General features: G+C 30.6%; 13 non-coding genes across 13 annotated transcripts; all 13 read right to left on the bottom strand.

The window, feature by feature from the left end:
- Positions 1-524: 524 nt before the first annotated feature.
- On the bottom strand, positions 525-598 carry TRNAT-CGU (transfer RNA threonine (anticodon CGU)). The gene has a single exon. It is a non-coding gene; the product is annotated as a tRNA-Thr (tRNA).
- A 1956-nt stretch (positions 599-2554) lies between these two features.
- Positions 2555-2627, bottom strand: TRNAT-CGU (transfer RNA threonine (anticodon CGU)). Its single transcript has one exon. It is a non-coding gene; the product is annotated as a tRNA-Thr (tRNA).
- Positions 2628-3568: 941 nt separating this feature from the next.
- On the bottom strand, positions 3569-3642 carry TRNAT-CGU (transfer RNA threonine (anticodon CGU)). The gene has a single exon. It is a non-coding gene; the product is annotated as a tRNA-Thr (tRNA).
- A 937-nt stretch (positions 3643-4579) lies between these two features.
- TRNAT-CGU (transfer RNA threonine (anticodon CGU)) lies at positions 4580-4652 on the bottom strand. Its single transcript has one exon. It is a non-coding gene; the product is annotated as a tRNA-Thr (tRNA).
- Positions 4653-5593: 941 nt separating this feature from the next.
- Positions 5594-5666, bottom strand: TRNAT-UGU (transfer RNA threonine (anticodon UGU)). The gene has a single exon. It is a non-coding gene; the product is annotated as a tRNA-Thr (tRNA).
- Positions 5667-6606: 940 nt separating this feature from the next.
- On the bottom strand, positions 6607-6680 carry TRNAT-CGU (transfer RNA threonine (anticodon CGU)). Its single transcript has one exon. It is a non-coding gene; the product is annotated as a tRNA-Thr (tRNA).
- A 941-nt stretch (positions 6681-7621) lies between these two features.
- On the bottom strand, positions 7622-7695 carry TRNAT-CGU (transfer RNA threonine (anticodon CGU)). Its single transcript has one exon. It is a non-coding gene; the product is annotated as a tRNA-Thr (tRNA).
- A 937-nt stretch (positions 7696-8632) lies between these two features.
- Positions 8633-8705, bottom strand: TRNAT-CGU (transfer RNA threonine (anticodon CGU)). Its single transcript has one exon. It is a non-coding gene; the product is annotated as a tRNA-Thr (tRNA).
- Positions 8706-9646: 941 nt separating this feature from the next.
- Positions 9647-9720, bottom strand: TRNAT-CGU (transfer RNA threonine (anticodon CGU)). Its single transcript has one exon. It is a non-coding gene; the product is annotated as a tRNA-Thr (tRNA).
- A 941-nt stretch (positions 9721-10661) lies between these two features.
- TRNAT-CGU (transfer RNA threonine (anticodon CGU)) lies at positions 10662-10735 on the bottom strand. The gene has a single exon. It is a non-coding gene; the product is annotated as a tRNA-Thr (tRNA).
- A 940-nt stretch (positions 10736-11675) lies between these two features.
- On the bottom strand, positions 11676-11748 carry TRNAT-CGU (transfer RNA threonine (anticodon CGU)). Its single transcript has one exon. It is a non-coding gene; the product is annotated as a tRNA-Thr (tRNA).
- Positions 11749-12685: 937 nt separating this feature from the next.
- Positions 12686-12758, bottom strand: TRNAT-CGU (transfer RNA threonine (anticodon CGU)). Its single transcript has one exon. It is a non-coding gene; the product is annotated as a tRNA-Thr (tRNA).
- Positions 12759-14714: 1956 nt separating this feature from the next.
- Positions 14715-14788, bottom strand: TRNAT-CGU (transfer RNA threonine (anticodon CGU)). Its single transcript has one exon. It is a non-coding gene; the product is annotated as a tRNA-Thr (tRNA).
- Positions 14789-14963: the final 175 nt, after the last annotated feature.

The following is a 14963-nucleotide window of genomic DNA, read 5'->3' as shown; positions in this document are numbered from 1 at the left end:
ATATAACAAAGAGAAAAGCAAGGCACTGATGAGAGTTGAACTCTGGATCTTCTGTTTACTAGACAGGTGCTTTAACCAGCTAAGCCACAGCACCCCCTTGAATCTTAAGTTTGAAAGACTTTTCTTTATGGTGTTAAAGAGACTATTGTTTTTTCACTTTCATAATATTTTATAGGTTCACAGTCTTCTCTACTCAAACACTTTAGATAAAGACGCTTCACTTATTCAAAAAAACCTCTCTAAGTTGAAGTTTACCCTATTCATAGAATTTTAAAATATACCTTGCTGAAAAACAGATTCGTTGTATTCAACAACCGAGTGATCATTCAGCTCTATCTTGTTCTTTGTCATTTTCTTTTCGCTATTTCAGTCAATGCATTCCTACAAAAATCTTCACAATACCAAGTATTTTATTTCGTTTTATGATAACTTTTTCTAAAGTTCATAGAACCAGACGTTTATTCTTAAATTGTATTCAACACTTGTTTGATGAAAATTATTTTTAAAGCATGGAGAAAACAGTTAGGTGCTGCTGAGATTTGAACTCAGGATTATCCTGTTTACGAGACGGGTGCTTTAACCACTAAGCCACAGCACCAAGGTCAATGAATTAAAATTCATGAATAATTTATTGTTGATGATGAAAATGTGTTTCCTGCTATTAATTCTTCTTTATATGTACTGTAATCTTAATCAGAAAAAGATACTCAATCACTAAACAAGTATTACTAGGTTTTAATAAACAAGTACTCTTATAAAACCCAATTTCATTTCTTGAATACTTTACAATTTTCTTTTCATGAAGGCTTTAATATTGCTCAAATAGAGGTAGTAATGTCATCTACGTCTTTTTCATAGATATGTCTTTTTTTATTTTGCAATAACAGTATTCACTCTATAATCTTGAAAATACTTGGGTTTTTATGAGGTTTAAGATGATCTGTTCAACAGTAAGATTAATCAGACTTTTATATTTTAATTGTATCAAAATAGGACCTAATGAAAATGATTTGTTATATAACAAAGAGAAAAGCAAGGCACTGCTGAGAGTTGAACTCAGGATCTCCTGTTTATTAGACAGGCGCTTTAACCAGCTAAGCCACAGCACCCCCTTGAGTCTTAAGTTTGAAAGACTTTTCTTTATGGTGTTCAAGAGAATATTGTTTTTTCACTTTCATAATATTTTATACGTTCACAGTCTTCTCTACTCAAACACTTTAGATGAAGACGCTTCACTTATTCAAAAACACCTCTCAAATTTGAAGTTTACCCTATTCATAGAATTTTAAAATATACCTTGCTGAAGAATGGATTAGTTGTATTCAACAACCGAGTGATCATTCAGCTCTATCTTGTTCTTTGTCATTTTCTTTTCGCTATTTCAGTCAATGCATTCCTACAAAAATCTTCACAATACCAAGTATTTTATTTCGTTTTATGATAACTTTTTCTAAAGTTCATAGAACCAGACGTTTATTCTTAAATTGTATTCAACACTTGTTTGATGAAAATTTTTTTTAAAGCATGGAGAAAACAGTTAGGTGTTGCTGAGATTTGAACTCACGATTATCCTGTTTACGAGACGGGCGCTTTAACCACTAAGCCACAGCACCAAGGTCAATGAGGAAAAATTCATGAATAATTTATTGTTGATGATGAAAATTTGTTTCCTGCTATTAATTCTTCTTTATATGTACTGTAATCTTAATCAGAAAAAGATACTCAATCACTAAACAAGTATTAATAGGTTTTAATAAACAAGTACTCTTATAAAACCCAATTTCATTTCTTGAATACTTTACAATTTTCTTTTCATGAAGGCTTTAATATTGCTCAAATAGAGGTAGTAATGTCATCTACGTCTTTTTCATAGATATGTCTTTTTTAATTTTGCAATACCAGTATTCACTCTATAATCTTGAAAATACTTGGGTTTTTATGAGGTTTAAGATGATCTGTTCAACAGTAAGATTAATCAGACTTTTATATTTTAATTGTATCAAAATAGGACATAATGACAATGATTTGTTATATAACAAAGAGAAAAGCAAGGCACTGCTGAGAGTTGAACTCTGGATCTCCTGTTTACTAGACAGGTGCTTTAGCCAGCTAAGCCACAGCACCCCCTTGAATCTTAAGTTTGAAAGACTTTTCTTTATGGTGTTAAAGAGACTATTGTTTTTTCACTTTCATAATATTTTATAGGTTCACAGTCTTCTCTACTCAAACACTTTAGATAAAGACGCTTCACTTATTCAAAAAAACCTCTCTAAGTTGAAGTTTACCCTATTCATAGAATTTTAAAATATACCTTGCTGAAAAACGGATTAGTTGTATTCAACAACCGAGTGATCATTCAGCTCTATCTTGTTCTTTGTCATTTTCTTTTCGCTATTTCAGTCAATGCATTCCTACAAAAATCTTCACAATACCAAGTATTTTATTTCGTTTTATGATAACTTTTTCTAAAGTTCATAGAACCAGATGTTTATTCTTAAATTGTATTCAACACTTGTTTGATGAAAATTATTTCTAAAGCATGGAGAAAACAGTTAGGTGCTGCTGAGATTTGAACTCAGGATTTCCTGTTTACGAGACAGGCGCTTTAACCACTAAGCCACAGCACCAACGTCAATGAAGTATAATTCATGAATAATTTATTGTTGATGATGAAAATTTGTTTCCTGCTTTTAATTCTTCTTTATATGTACTGTAATCTTAATCAGAAAAAGATACTCAATCACTAAACAAGTATTCCTAGGTTTTAATAAACAAGTACTCTTATAAAACCCAATTTCATTTCTTGAATACTTTACAATTTTCTTTTCATGAAGGCTTTAATATTGCTCAAATAGAGGTAGTAATGTCATCTACGTCTTTTTCATAGATATGTCTTTTTTTATTTTGCAATAACAGTATTCACTCTATAATCTTGAAAATACTTGGGTTTTTATGAGGTTTAAGATGATCTGTTCAACAGTAAGATTAATCAGACTTTTATATTTTAATTGTATCAAAATAGGACCTAATGAAAATGATTTGTTATATAACAAAGTGAAAAGCAAGGTACTGCTGAGAGTTGAACTCAGGATCTCCTGTTTACTAGACTGGCGCTTTAACCAGCTAAGCCATAGCACCCCCTTGAGTCTAAAGTTTGAAAGACTTTTCTTTATGGTGTTCAAGAGAATATTGTTTTTTCACTTTCATAATGTTTTATAAGTTCACAGTCTTCTCTACTCAAACACTTTAGATGAAGACGCTTCACTTATTCAAAAACACCTCTCAAATTTGAAGTTTACCCTATTCATAGAATTTTAAAATATACCTTGCTGAAGAATGGATTAGTTGTATTCAACAACCGAGTGATCATTCAGCTCTATCTTGTTCTTTGTCATTTTCTTTTCGCTATTTCAGTCAATGCATTCCTACAAAAATCTACACAATACCAAGTATTTTATTTCGTTTTATGATAACTTTTTCTAAAGTTCATAGAACCAGACGTTTATTCTTAAATTGTATTCAACACTTGTTTGATGAAAATTATTTTTAAAGCATGGAGAAAACAGTTAGGTGCTGCTGAGATTTGAACTCACGATTATCCTGTTTACGAGACGGGCGCTTTAACCACTAAGCCACAGCACCAAGGTCGATGAGGAAAAATTCATGAATAATTTATTGTTGATGATGAAAATTTGTTTCCTGCTATTAATTCTTCTTTATATGTACTGTAATCTTAATCAGAAAAAGATACTCAATCACTAAACAAGTATTAATAGGTTTTAATAAACAAGTACTCTTATAAAACCCAATTTCATTTCTTGAATACTTTACAATTTTCTTTTCATGAAGGCTTTAATATTGCTCAAATAGAGGTAGTAATGTCATCTACGTCTTTTTCATAGATATGTCTTTTTTAATTTTGCAATACCAGTATTCACTCTATAATCTTGAAAATACTTGGGTTTTTATGAGGTTTAAGATGATCTGTTCAACAGTAAGATTAATCAGACTTTTATATTTTAATTGTATCAAAATAGGACCTAATGACAATGATTTGTTATATAACAAAGAGAAAATCAAGGCACTGCTGAGAGTTGAACTCTGGATCTCCTGTTTACTAGACAGGTGCTTTAGCCAGCTAAGCCACAGCACCCCCTTGAATCTTAAGTTTGAAAGACTTTTCTTTATGGTGTTTAAGAGAATATTGTTTTTTCACTTTCATAATATTTTATACGTTCACAGTCTTCTCTACTCAAACACTTTAGATGAAGACGCTTCACTTATAAACACCTCTCTAATTTGAAGTTTACCCTATTCATAGAATTTTAAAATATACCTTGCTGAAGAATGGATTAGTTGTATTCAACAACCGAGTGATCATTCAGCTCTATCTTGTTCTTTGTCATTTTCTTTTCGCTATTTCAGTCAATGCATTCCTACAAAAATCTTCACAATACCAAGTATTTTATTTCGTTTTATGATAACTTTTTCTAAAGTTCATAGAACCAGATGTTTATTCTTAAATTGTATTCAACACTTGTTTGATGAAAATTATTTCTAAAGCATGGAGAAAACAGTTAGGTGCTGCTGAGATTTGAACTCAGGATTTCCTGTTTACGAGACAGGCGCTTTAACCACTAAGCCACAGCACCAACGTCAATGAAGTACAATTCATGAATAATTTATTGTTGATGATGAAAATTTGTTTCCTGCTTTTAATTCTTCTTTATATGTACTGTAATCTTAATCAGAAAAAGATACTCAATCACTAAACAAGTATTCCTAGGTTTTAATAAACAAGTACTCTTATAAAACCCAATTTCATTTCTTGAATACTTTACAATTTTCTTTTCATGAAGGCTTTAATATTGCTCAAATAGAGGTAGTAATGTCATCTACGTCTTTTTCATAGATATGTCTTTTTTTATTTTGCAATAACAGTATTCACTCTATAATCTTGAAAATACTTGGGTTTTTATGAGGTTTAAGATGATCTGTTCAACAGTAAGATTAATCAGACTTTTATATTTTAATTGTATCAAAATAGGACCTAATGAAAATGATTTGTTCTATAACAAAGTGAAAAGCAAGGCACTGCTGAGAGTTGAACTCAGGATCTCCTGTTTACTAGACTGGCGCTTTAACCAGCTAAGCCATAGCACCCCCTTGAGTCTTAAGTTTGAAAGACTTTTCTTTATGGTGTTCAAGAGAATATTGTTTTTTCACTTTCATAATGTTTTATAAGTTCACAGTCTTCTCTACTCAAACACTTTAGATGAAGACGCTTCACTTATTCAAAAACACCTCTCAAATTTGAAGTTTACCCTATTCATAGAATTTTAAAATATACCTTGCTGAAGAATGGATTAGATGTATTCAACAACCGAGTGATCATTCAGCTCTATCTTGTTCTTTGTCATTTTCTTTTCGCTATTTCAGTCAATGCATTCCTACAAAAATCTTCACAATACCAAGTATTTTATTTCGTTTTATGATAACTTTTTCTAAAGTTCATAGAACCAGACGTTTATTCTTAAATTGTATTCAACACTTGTTTGATGAAAATTATTTTTAAAGCATGGAGAAAACAGTTAGGTGCTGCTGAGATTTGAACTCAGGATTTCCTGTTTACAAGACAGGCGCTTTAACCACTAAGCCACAGCACCAACGTCAATGAAGTATAATTCATGAATAATTTATTGTTGATGATGAAAATTTGTTTCCTGCTTTTAATTCTTCTTTATATGTACTGTAATCTTAATCAGAAAAAGATACTCAATCACTAAACAAGTATTCCTAGGTTTTAATAAACAAGTACTCTTATAAAACCCAATTTCATTTCTTGAATACTTTACAATTTTCTTTTCATGAAGGCTTTAATATTGCTCAAATAGAGGTAGTAATGTCATCTACGTCTTTTTCATAGATACGTCTTTTTTTATTTTGCAATAACAGTATTCACTCTATAATCTTGAAAATACTTGGGTTTTTATGAGGTTTAAGATGATCTGTTCAACAGTAAGATTAATCAGACTTTTATATTTTAATTGTATCAAAATAGGACCTAAGAAAATGATTTGTTATATAACAAAGTGAAAAGCAAGGCACTGCTGAGAGTTGAACTCAGAATCTCCTGTTTACTAGACTGGCGCTTTAACCAGCTAAGCCATAGCACCCCCTTGAGTCTAAAGTTTGAAAGACTTTTCTTTATGGTGTTCAAGAGAATATTGTTTTTTCACTTTCATAATGTTTTATAAGTTCACAGTCTTCTCTACTCAAACACTTTAGATGAAGACGCTTCACGTATTCAAAAACACCTCTCAAATTTGAAGTTTACCCTATTCATAGAATTTTAAAATATACCTTGCTGAAGAATGGATTAGTTGTATTCAACAACCGAGTGATCATTCAGCTCTATCTTGTTCTTTGTCATTTTCTTTTCGCTATTTCAGTCAATGCATTCCTACAAAAATCTTCACAATACCAAGTATTTTATTTCGTTTTATGATAACTTTTTCTAAAGTTCATAGAACCAGACGTTTATTCTTAAATTGTATTCAACACTTGTTTGATGAAAATTATTTTTAAAGCATGGAGAAAACAGTTAGGTGCTGCTGAGATTTGAACTCACGATTATCCTGTTTACGAGACAGGCGCTTTAACCACTAAGCCACAGCACCAAGGTCAATGAGGTAAAATTCATGAATAATTTATTGTTGATGATGAAAATTTGTTTCCTGCTATTAATTCTTCTTTATATGTACTGTAATCTTAATCAGAAAAAGATACTCAATCACTAAACAAGTATTAATAGGTTTTAATAAACAAGTACTCTTATAAAACCCAATTTCATTTCTTGAATACTTTACAATTTTCTTTTCATGAAGGCTTTAATATTGCTCAAATAGAGGTAGTAATGTCATCTACGTCTTTTTCATAGATATGTCTTTTTTAATTTTGCAATACCAGTATTCACTCTATAATCTTGAAAATACTTGGGTTTTTATGAGGTTTAAGATGATCTGTTCAACAGTAAGATTAATCAGACTTTTATATTTTAATTGTATCAAAATAGGACCTAATGACAATGATTTGTTATATAACAAAGAGAAAAGCAAGGCACTGCTGAGAGTTGAACTCTGGATCTCCTGTTTACTAGACAGGTGCTTTAGCCAGCTAAGCCACAGCACCCCCTTGAATCTTAAGTTTGAAAGACTTTTCTTTATGGTGTTAAAGAGACTATTGTTTTTTCACTTTCATAATATTTTATAGGTTCACAGTCTTCTCTTCTCAAACACTTTAGATAAAGACGCTTCACTTATTCAAAAAAACCTCTCTAAGTTGAAGTTTACCCTATTCATAGAATTTTAAAATATACCTTGCTGAAAAACGGATTAGTTGTATTCAACAACCGAGTGATCATTCAGCTCTATCTTGTTCTTTGTCATTTTCTTTTCGCTATTTCAGTCAATGCATTCCTACAAAAATCTTCACAATACCAAGTATTTTATTTCGTTTTATGATAACTTTTTCTAAAGTTCATAGAACCAGACGTTTATTCTTAAATTGTATTCAACACTTGTTTGATGAAAATTATTTTTAAAGCATGGAGAAAACAGTTAGGTGCTGCTGAGATTTGAACTCAGGATTATCCTGTTTACGAGACGGGCGCTTTAACCACTAAGCCACAGCACCAAGGTCAATGAATTAAAATTCATGAATAATTTATTGTTGATGATGAAAATGTGTTTCCTGCTATTAATTCTTCTTTATATGTACTGTAATCTTAATCAGAAAAAGATACTCAATCACTAAACAAGTATTACTAGGTTTTAATAAACAAGTACTCTTATAAAACCCAATTTCATTTCTTGAATACTTTACAATTTTCTTTTCATGAAGGCTTTAATATTGCTCAAATAGAGGTAGTAATGTCATCTACGTCTTTTTCATAGATATGTCTTTTTTTATTTTGCAATAACAGTATTCACTCTATAATCTTGAAAATACTTGGGTTTTTATGAGGTTTAAGATGATCTGTTCAACAGTAAGATTAATCAGACTTTTATATTTTAATTGTATCAAAATAGGACCTAATGAAAATGATTTGTTATATAACAAAGAGAAAAGCAAGGCACTGCTGAGAGTTGAACTCAGGATCTCCTGTTTATTAGACAGGCTCTTTAACCAGCTAAGCCACAGCACCCGCTTGAGTCTTAAGTTTGAAAGACTTTTCTTTATGGTGTTCAAGAGAATATTGTTTTTTCACTTTCATAATATTTTATACGTTCACAGTCTTCTCTACTCAAACACTTTAGATGAAGACGCTTCACTTATAAACACCTCTCTAATTTGAAGTTTACCCTATTCATAGAATTTTAAAATATACCTTGCTGAAGAATGGATTAGTTGTATTCAACAACCGAGTGATCATTCAGCTCTATCTTGTTCTTTGTCATTTTCTTTTCGCTATTTCAGTCAATGCATTCCTACAAAAATCTTCACAATACCAAGTATTTTATTTCGTTTTATGATAACTTTTTCTAAAGTTCATAGAACCAGATGTTTATTCTTAAATTGTATTCAACACTTGTTTGATGAAAATTATTTCTAAAGCATGGAGAAAACAGTTAGGTGCTGCTGAGATTTGAACTCAGGATTTCCTGTTTACGAGACAGGCGCTTTAACCACTAAGCCACAGCACCAACGTCAATGAACTATAATTCATGAATAATTTATTGTTGATGATGAAAATTTGTTTCCTGCTTTTAATTCTTCTTTATATGTACTGTAATCTTAATCAGAAAAAGATACCCAATCACTAAACAAGTATTCCTAGGTTTTAATAAACAAGTACTCTTATAAAACCCAATTTCATTTCTTGAATACTTTACAATTTTCTTTTCATGAAGGCTTTAATATTGCTCAAATAGAGGTAGTAATGTCATCTACGTCTTTTTCATAGATATGTCTTTTTTTATTTTGCAATAACAGTATTCACTCTATAATCTTGAAAATACTTGGGTTTTTATGAGGTTTAAGATGATCTGTTCAACAGTAAGATTAATCAGACTTTTATATTTTAATTGTTTCAAAATAGGACCTAATGAAAATGATTTGTTATATAACAAAGTGAAAAGCAAGGCACTGCTGAGAGTTGAACTCAGGATCTCCTGTTTACTAGACTGACGCTTTAACCAGCTAAGCCATAGCACCCCCTTGAGTCTTAAGTTTGAAAGACTTTTCTTTATGGTGTTCAAGAGAATATTGTTTTTTCACTTTCATAATGTTTTATAAGTTCACAGTCTTCTCTACTCAAACACTTTAGATGAAGACGCTTCACTTATTCAAAAACACCTCTCAAATTTGAAGTTTACCCTATTCATAGAATTTTAAAATATACCTTGCTGAAGAATGGATTAGTTGTATTCAACAACCGAGTGATCATTCAGCTCTATCTTGTTCTTTGTCATTTTCTTTTCGCTATTTCAGTCAATGCATTCCTACAAAAATCTTCACAATACCAAGTATTTTATTTCGTTTTATGATAACTTTTTCTAAAGTTCATAGAACCAGACGTTTATTCTTAAATTGTATTCAACACTTGTTTGATGAAAATTATTTTTAAAGCATGGAGAAAACAGTTAGGTGCTGCTGAGATTTGAACTCATGATTATCCTGTTTACGAGACGGGCGCTTTAACCACTAAGCCACAGCACCAAGGTCAATGAGGTAAAATTCATGAATAATTTATTGTTGATGATGAAAATTTGTTTCCTGCTATTAATTCTTCTTTATATGTACTGTAATCTTAATCAGAAAAAGATACTCAATCACTAAACAAGTATTAATAGGTTTTAATAAACAAGTACTCTTATAAAACCCAATTTCATTTCTTGAATACTTTACAATTTTCTTTTCATGAAGGCATTAATATTGCTCAAATAGAGGTAGTAATGTCATCTACGTCTTTTTCATAGATATGTCTTTTTTAATTTTGCAATACCAGTATTCACTCTATAATCTTGAAAATACTTGGGTTTTTATGAGGTTTAAGATGATCTGTTCAACAGTAAGATTAATCAGACTTTTGTATGTTAATTGTATCAAAATAGGACCTAATGACAATGATTTGTTATATAACAAAGAGAAAAGCAAGGCACTGCTGAGAGTTGAACTCTGGATCGCCTGTTTACTAGACAGGTGCTTTAACCAGCTAAGCCACAGCACCCCCTTGAATCTTAAGTTTGAAAGACTTTTCTTTATGGTGTTAAAGAGACTATTGTTTTTTCACTTTCATAATATTTTATAAGTTCACAGTCTTCTCTACTCAAACACTTTAGATAAAGACGCTTCACTTATTCAAAAAAACCTCTCTAATTTGAAGTTTACCCTATTCATAGAATTTTAAAATATACCTTGCTGAAAAACGGATTAGTTGTATTCAACAACCGAGTGATCATTCAGCTCTATCTTGTTCTTTGTCATTTTCTTTTCGCTATTTCAGTCAATGCATTCCTACAAAAATCTTCACAATACCAAGTATTTTATTTCGTTTTATGATAACTTTTTCTAAAGTTCATAGAACCAGACGTTTATTCTTAAATTGTATTCAACACTTGTTTGATGAAAATTATTTTTAAAGCATGGAGAAAACAGTTAGGTGCTGCTGAGATTTGAACTCAGGATTATCCTGTTTACGAGACGGGCGCTTTAACCACTAAGCCACAGCACCAAGGTCAATGAATTAAAATTCATGAATAATTTATTGTTGATGATGAAAATGTGTTTCCTGCTATTAATTCTTCTTTATATGTACTGTAATCTTAATCAGAAAAAGATACTCAATCACTAAACAAGTATTACTAGGTTTTAATAAACAAGTACTCTTATAAAACCCAATTTCATTTCTTGAATACTTTACAATTTTCTTTTCATGAAGGCTTTAATATTGCTCAAATAGAGGTAGCAATGTCATCTACGTCTTTTTCATAGATATGTCTTTTTTTATTTTGCAATAACAGTATTCACTCTATAATCTTGAAAATACTTGGGTTTTTATGAGGTTTAAGATGATCTGTTCAACAGTAAGATTAATCAGACTTTTATATTTTAATTGTATCAAAATAGGACCTAATGAAAATGATTTGTTATATAACAAAGAGAAATGCAAGGCACTGCTGAGAGTTGAACTCTGGATCTCCTGTTTACTAGACAGGCGCTTTAACCAGCTAAGCCACAGCACCCCCTTGAATCTTAAGTTTGAAAGACTTTTCTTTATGGTGTTAAAGAGAATATTGTTTTTTCACTTTCATAATATTTTATAAGTTCACAGTCTTCTCTACTCAAACACTTTAGATAAAGACGCTTCACTTATTCAAAAAAACCTCTCTAATTTGAAGTTTACCCTATTCATAGAATGTTAAAATATACCTTGCTGAAAAACGGAATAGTTGTATTCAACAACCGGTGATCATTCAGCTCTATCTTGTTCTTTGTCATTTTCTTTTCGCTATTTCAGTCAATGCATTCCTACAAAAATCTTCACAATACCAAGTATTTTATTTCGTTTTATGATAACTTTTTCTAAAGTTCATAGAACCAGACGTTTATTCCTAAATTGTATTCAACACTTGTTTGATGAAAATTATTTCTAAAGCATGGAGAAAACAGTTAGGTGCTGCTGAGATTTGAACTCAGGATATCCTGTTTACGAGACAGGAACTTTAACCACTAAGCCACAGCACCAACGTCAATGAAATAAAATTCATGAATAAGTTATTGTTGATGATGAAAATGTGTTTCCTGCTATTAATTCTTCTTTATATGTACTGTAATCTTAATAACAAAAAGATACTCAATCACTAAACAAGTATTATTAAGTTTTAATAAACAAGTACTCTTATAAAACCCAATTTCATTTCTTGAATACTTTACAATTTTCTTTTCATGAAGGCATTAATATTGCTCAAATAGAGGTAGTAATGTCATCTACATCTTTTTCATAGATATGTCTTTTTTTATTTTGCAATAACAGTATTCACTCTATAATCTTGAAAATACTTGGGTTTTTATGAGGTTTAAGATGATCTGTTCAACAGTAAGATTAATCAGACTTTTATATTTTAATTGTATCAAAATAGGACCTAATGAAAATTATTTGTTATATAACAAAGAGAAAAGCAAGGCACTGCTGAGAGTTGAACTCAGGATCTCCTGTTTATTAGACAGGCGCTTTAACCAGCTAAGCCACAGCACCCCCTTGAGTCTTAAGTTTGAAAGACTTTTCTTTATGGTGTTCAAGAGAATATTGTTTTTTCACTTTCATAATATTTTATACGTTCACAGTCTTCTCTACTCAAACACTTTAGATGAAGACGCTTCACTTATAAACACCTCTCTAATTTGAAGTTTACCCTATTCATAGAATTTTAAAATATACCTTGCTGAAGAATGGATTAGTTGTATTCAACAACCGAGTGATCATTCAGCTCTATCTTGTTCTTTGTCATTTTCTTTTCACTATTTCAGTCAATGCATTCCTACAAAAATCTTCACAATACCAAGTATTTTATTTCGTTTTATGATAACTTTTTCTAAAGTTCATAGAACCAGATGTTTATTCTTAAATTGTATTCAACACTTGTTTGATGAAAATTATTTCTAAAGCATGGAGAAAACAGTTAGGTGCTGCTGAGATTTGAACTCAGGATTTCCTGTTTACGAGACAGGCGCTTTAACCACTAAGCCACAGCACCAACGTCAATGAAGTATAATTCATGAATAATTTATTGTTGATGATGAAAATTTGTTTCCTGCTTTTAATTCTTCTTTATATGTACTGTAATCTTAATCAGAAAAAGATACTCAATCACTAAACAAGTATTCCTAGGTTTTCATAAACAAGTACTCTTATAAAACCCAATTTCATTTCTTGAATACTTTACAATTTTCTTTTCATGAAGGCTTTAATATTGCTCAAATAGAGGTAGTAATGTCATCTACGTCTTTTTCATAGATATGTCTTTTTTTATTTTGCAATAACAGTATTCACTCTATAATCTTGAAAATACTTGGGTTTTTATGAGGTTTAAGATGATCTGTTCAACAGTAAGATTAATCAGACTTTTATATTTTAATTGTATCAAAATAGGACCTAATGAAAATGATTTGTTATATAACAAAGTGAAAAGCAAGGCACTGCTGAGAGTTGAACTCAGGATCTCCTGTTTACTAGACTGGCGCTTTAACCAGCTAAGCCATAGCACCCCCTTGAGTCTTAAGTTTGAAAGACTTTTCTTTATGGTGTTCAAGAGTATATTGTTTTTTCACTTTCATAATGTTTTATAAGTTCACAGTCTTCTCTACTCAAACACTTTAGATGAAGGCGCTTCACTTATTCAAAAACACCTCTCAAATTTGAAGTTTACCCTATTCATAGAATTTTAAAATATACCTTGCTGAAGAATGGATTAGTTGTATTCAACAACCGAGTGATCATTCAGCTCTATCTTGTTCTTTGTCATTTTCTTTTCGCTATTTCAGTCAATGCATTCCTACAAAAATCTTCACAATACCAAGTATTTTATTTCGTTTTATGATAACTTTTTCTAAAGTTCATAGAACCAGACGTTTATTCTTAAATTGTATTCAACACTTGTTTGATGAAAATTATTTTTAAAGCATGGAGAAAACAGTTAGGTGCTGCTGAGATTTGAACTCACGATTATCCTGTTGACGAGACGGGCGCTTTAACCACTAAGCCACAGCACCAAGGTCAATGAGGTAAAATTCATGAATAATTTATTGTTGATGATGAAAATTTGTTTCCTGCTATTAATTCTTCTTTATATGTACTGTAATCTTAATCGGAAAAAGATACTCAATCACTAAACAAGTATTAATAGGTTTTAATAAACAAGTACTCTTATAAAACCCAATTTCATTTCTTGAATACTTTACAATTTTCTTTTCATGAAGGCATTAATATTGCTCAAATAGAGGTAGTAATGTCATCTACGTCTTTTTCATAGATATGTCTTTTTTAATTTTACAATACCAGTATTCACTCTATAATCTTGAAAATACTTGGGTTTTTATGAGGTTTAAGATGATCTGTTCAACAGTAAGATTAATCAGACTTTTATATGTTAATTGTATCAAAATAGGACCTAATGACAATGATTTGTTATATAACAAAGAGAAAAGCAAGGCACTGCTGAGAGTTAAACTCTGGATCTCCTGTTTACTAGACAGGTGCTTTAACCAGCTAAGCCACAGCACCCCCTTGAATCTTAAGTTTGAAAGACTTTTCTTTATGGTGTTAAAGAGACTATTGTTTTTTCACTTTCATAATATTTTATAAGTTCACAGTCTTCTCTACTCAAACACTTTAGATAAAGACGCTTCACTTATTCAAAAAAACCTCTCTAATTTGAAGTTTACCCTATTCATAGAATTTTAAAATATACCTTGCTGAAAAACGGATTAGTTGTATTCAACAACCGAGTGATCATTCAGCTCTATCTTGTTCTTTGTCATTTTCTTTTCGCTATTTCAGTCAATGCATTCCTACAAAAATCTTCACAATACCAAGTATTTTATTTCGTTTAATGATAACTTTTTCTAAAGTTCATAGAACCAGACGTTTATTCTTAAATTGTATTCAACACTTGTTTGATGAAAATTATTTTTAAAGCATGGAGAAAACAGTTAGGTGCTGCTGAGATTTGAACTCAGGATTATCCTGTTTACGAGACGGGCGCTTTAACCACTAAGCCACAGCACCAAGGTCAATGAAGAAAAATTCATGAATAATTTATTGTTGATGATGAAAATTTGTTTCCTGCTATTAATTCTTCTTTATATGTACTGTAATCTTAATCAGAAAAAGATACTCAATCACTAAACAAGTATTAATAGGTTTTAATAAACAAGTACTCTTATAAAACCCAATTTCATTT

The sequence above is a fragment of the Lissotriton helveticus genome, chromosome 4_1, assembly GCF_964261635.1.
Source record: "Lissotriton helveticus chromosome 4_1, aLisHel1.1, whole genome shotgun sequence".
Taxonomy (NCBI): Eukaryota; Metazoa; Chordata; class Amphibia; order Caudata; family Salamandridae; genus Lissotriton; species Lissotriton helveticus.
The sequence above is the reverse complement of the archived record's forward strand: the minus strand, read 5'-3'. Positions and strand labels throughout refer to the sequence as shown.